This window comes from Oncorhynchus keta, chromosome 36 (genome assembly GCF_023373465.1).
Source record: "Oncorhynchus keta strain PuntledgeMale-10-30-2019 chromosome 36, Oket_V2, whole genome shotgun sequence".
NCBI lineage: Eukaryota > Metazoa > Chordata > Actinopteri > Salmoniformes > Salmonidae > Oncorhynchus > Oncorhynchus keta.
The window spans coordinates 19331661-19336337 of NC_068456.1; the positions used below are offsets into that span (position 1 = coordinate 19331661).

Consider the following 4677-nt stretch of genomic DNA (forward strand, 5'->3'; position numbering starts at 1 on the left):
CACCACTGTATCTTTCTCATGTCTGGTATTGTGTGAGAAATACTTGTGTATTCATTCTGCTATTAACATACTGACTGGCTTAGCCTCAGGAGGCAAACATTTATACATAGAACTTGAGGTATTCGTGTAAAGACACTGTATGCATGACTGTATTCTGTTTATCGCCGTGAGTGCTTTCTGGGAGTGTGTGTTGCTCTCTCTCCCCCCTTCTTTGTTCATTCACCCTGACAGACTCGGACTGAGTTGCACAATAGAAACAAGCATTTTATACTTAAAGCACCACATATTGACATTTTAGACCGCTGTTCCTGCTTGACAGACAGCTGTTTTAATAGAGACGTGTGCTAATACCCCAGCCTCTTTAACCAACAAAACACTTTAGGTTGCCAGATATTCAAACAATTCTAACATTTATAACAGTGGTGTCAATAGATGGGAGACATGATTATGTCAACATAAGCTGTGAAAATGTATGGTTTCAGTGCAATGTCAAGATGGACAGTATGTCTATGGAAGGGATTGCCCAGAGTTCCAAGTGTTATTTCTTTTCATAGCTCATTATGAATATGTTTGAATTTCAGGTAGACATGAGTGAGCTTTAATCTGAATATCAGAAGCGATGGTTGCTGTTTACTTTAAGTGTATAAAATGTGAATACATAGAGTAAAGGGGGGGGGGGTGTATTTCAGAGGCTAATTGGATTGTTAATTCTTCTCCGGTCGGTCTAAATGTAAATCCGGCTATAATTTCTCTATACTATGGATCAGTCTCCCAATCTGTCTTCCTGTGTTCATGTCTCTGCCACCTCTCTCTCTGTGGTTGTCATTTGGCCAGAATGACCACCAGGTGGCATGAGCACTGAAGTACTGACCATCTGTGCCTCAATATAGTGGTGAACAAGTGGAGACACTCCATTGTTGACACTGGAATAATTGCTGTGTATTTCTCGTACGCGCCTGTGCACATGCATGCAGGAGTCTCCTCGTCAGTGGTGCTGCCTGACATTTCTCCCACAGGCTCTTATAATGCTATGCTAGCTTTGGAGTGATTAAAACCACTCACGAAACGCCAACTATGGAGTGATTAAAACCACCCCACTCCTGAAACGCCAAATTAAGAAGATATACACCTGCACAGAAGTATACACTCTGGGAACCAGTGAAAAATATACTGTTTCATCACAACCATCACCACACACACACTTGGGGCTCCTCTTTAATCTTGCACCTTAAATAATTGACTGGCACAGCAGAAAGAGCCACTAGCCTATCTGTATTCCTAAGTGTGTGACCTGCATTGTAATGGGTTGTTTCATGTCTTCAGACCAGCCAGATGACTAATAGAGGGCTAGGTAGCTATTTGAGCCAGGCTGGGGTTGTTTCATGTCTTCAGACCAGCCAGATGACTAATAGAGGGCTAGGTAGCTATCTGAGCCAGGCTGGGGTTGTTTCATGTCTTCAGACCAGCCAGATGACTAGGTAGCTATCTGAGCCAGGCTGGGGTTGTTTCATGTCTTCAGACCAGCCAGATGTCTAATAGAGGGCTAGGTAGCTATCTGAGCCAGGCTGGGGTTGTTTCATGTCTTCAGACCAGCCAGATGACTAATAGAGGGCTAGGTAGCTATCTGAGCCAGGCTGGGGTTGTTTCATGTCTTCAGACCAGCCAGATGTCTAATAGAGGGCTAGGTAGCTATCTGAGCCAGGCTGGGGTTGTTTCATGTCTTCAGACCAGCCAGATGACTAATAGAGGGCTCGGTAGCTATCTGAGCCAGGCTGGGGTTGTTTCTATTTTTCTATGTCCCATTTTGGAGGTGAGTCTGTCTTAATTCAGTGGAGAAGAAGAGGGGTTAGGTAGCTATGCGCTGAGTGTACAGGCATGACAGTGTTGTGGGATGATCTTCAGACCAGCCAGATGATCCTAATGGAGGTAGCTTGGTTCAGCCACAGCAGATTATGTGGGATTGAAAACCGTAAAACAGCTGGGGAATGTTTCAAACTTTTTCTTTATATCCCATTTTGGAGGTGAGTCTGTCTTGATATTCAGTGGAGAAGTTTTTAAGAGGGATGTTAGGTGTGGATGTGGACTTAAAGGGAGTGTGAGAGACTTTGTCATTTTTAGAGTGTTGATGGGAGATGGACGACCCATGCTCTGTCACCCATGCTCTAACTGATCCCAATGGAGTGTCTTGGTTCAGCCACAGCAGATTACCTGTGGGATTGAAAACACGTACAGTTTCAATGCATAGTAAAACAGGGAATGTTTACAAACTTGTACATTCAGACTTTATATTCAGTACGGTGGATCAACCTAAATCCTATTCCTCTGATATAATCCCAGTAGGATTGTAAATGTTTTTACACAGTTGACCCTGGCGCTAAGGGTGTGGATATGGACTTAAAGGGAGAGGTGAGAGACTTTGTCATTTTTAGAGTGTAAGATGTGAACATGAATGCAATCCCCTTCAGGGCGAGTTCATGTACTGTACAATAACACACAGGACCAGAGAGTGCACGCTGCAGTCTAAGTAGTCTCACTCCTGGAAGCCAGTCTCTGATTATTATTTTCCTCTTCTTTGCTTATGATATTTGTTTCCCTCCATCTCCATTTCTCAATCAATGTCTGTCTCTGTACGCGTTCTCTCTCTTGATCACTTCTCAAGGGGTCTCTCTCGTCTCTTCTCCATGTTCCGCTGTCTGTTTAATTTACCCTGCCATGTTCTGGAGAATTTTCTGATTGACTGCCGGCAGACCACTTCTGAAGACCCAGTTACTAGCTTGACAGTATAAAATAGCTGTGGTTTTATTGACTTCAGAGAGTCTGACAGTCAGAAACATACCTTGGGGCACTCTTGAGTGTCAGAAGTGTCTGTGATACCCAGGGAACTGATCTGATCAGGACATTCCATGGGATGCACCTTGATGATGACAGCGCTGGAATGTTTGATATTGAGCTGGGTTAGAAGCCAGAGCCAGATATTAGTTGTATTATCTTGCATTAGCACTGGTAATACCCCTAAGATGCCAGCCCACCTTTATTGAGTGTTGTGTCGTTGACTATCATTAAATGTGAAGACTGTATATTATCATATCAATTCTCTATGTGTAATTTAATTACGCGATTAAACTATATGAAACCGATATGACGGCTTGGTAGACAAAGGAAAGGGGATGGGGACAGCTCAAGAGCAGGAAACTCATAGCTGATAAGTACACTCATAGAAATTGCTAATACTTTGAATATGAACAAGCGCTGATTTGAAAAGAAATGACAGTTGACATATTTACGAGCGTATGTCTTGTCTCTCGCTGTGGTCGCCGGTCCATCTGCTGGAGAGAGTTGACAGAAAAGTCTCTGGTTGCGTTCCCCAGAAGTCACAGTCTGCCGTAGTTAGAATTGATACTTCAAAGTACCATTCTGAATTGTTCTTAGAATCGGATGCATTTACCAGACTAAAGTATTTAAACGGCTGCAGTCTGAATAATTATTCTTTGTAGATATCTTCGCCATTTCAACGTGGGAATGATCTCCACGTTCTCTGGTCTTCTCCTTTGGTAGAGTTGTAGTTCTTAACCATTTCAACATGTAGCGTCAGCTCCATATTTTTTGGTCTTCTTAACCATTCGAGACGCCCGGTTTACTATGGGTCTCTTTGGCATCGAGTAGTACTTGTTTTCTGTTGAAAGTTTCAGAGTTCCAGCCATTTCAACATGGGAACTCCCTATCTTGACTAAATGTATATGTTGTGACGAGTCCTTTTATTCTGGAGTAGAAAAGGGCGGTTCCATGATGCCTGATGTAATGTCTGGCTCACGGGGGTATGGCCACTGACTAGTTAAACTTTATATGAAAATCCATACTCTCATTTAGAAAGCTAACATCACATTTCATCTTTTCACAAATAGTTGTATATGTAATCACATACGTTTAACAACATTTAGATGTAAACCTGATAATTGATAAGTGTGCACAAACAGAGATACAGTAAATTGGGTTTCCTGTCCTTCATGAGAAGTGTCCACAGACCACTCCCACATTCTCAAAAATAGAAATATTGTTTAATTATTCAAACTTTTGACATCCAATTGTCTCTCTGTGTTCCACAATTTACATTCCAATCTCAAACACTACAGAGCATAGAGGCAGTGAATTTTTACGACCGTCATAAAACAGCCGACTTCCCGCTCTCTCTCAAGCGAGAGCACGCTGTAGAGTGGACCCACTGTTACCTGATCCTTCAGATCGTTACAGGAGAGTTATGACACTAGACACATCACAGAAAGGCCCATTCAGCCCCATGTCACACAGGAAGTAGAAAGAGAAAACTGCATGACTGAAGGAGACACAGATGTGTCAGCGTTATACAGGGGGATGCTATTTAAAGAGGCGGATTTCTGAAAAGAAAAACAGACCTGAAAGACCTTGTATTTGCATTATCTTGCATAATTGAATCTTTGAGTTATTCAAAGGGAATTAATATTAATCCTACCCTCTGGCTAGGTGCCCTGTGAAGTTGCTGTGCCTAGGGGCAGAGGAAACAACCACACCACAGGAGGCTTGAGAGGGGAGGACATGGCTCATAATAATGTCTGGAATGGAGTGAATGGAATGGGATCAAACACACAGAAACTGTGTTTGATACTGTTCCATTAATTTCATTTCAACCATTACTATGAGCCT

The 4677-nt window shown here is 42.6% G+C and overlaps 1 long non-coding RNA gene across 1 annotated transcript; it reads right to left on the reverse strand.

Moving 5' to 3' along the window:
• Window positions 1-2118: 2118 nt before the first annotated feature.
• Window positions 2119-3846, reverse strand: LOC127916477 (uncharacterized). The gene is made up of 3 exons (XR_008095005.1): window positions 3285-3846; window positions 2837-2950; window positions 2119-2208 (listed from the first exon to the last, which is right to left on the reverse strand). It is a non-coding gene; the product is annotated as an uncharacterized LOC127916477 (long non-coding RNA).
• Window positions 3847-4677: the final 831 nt, after the last annotated feature.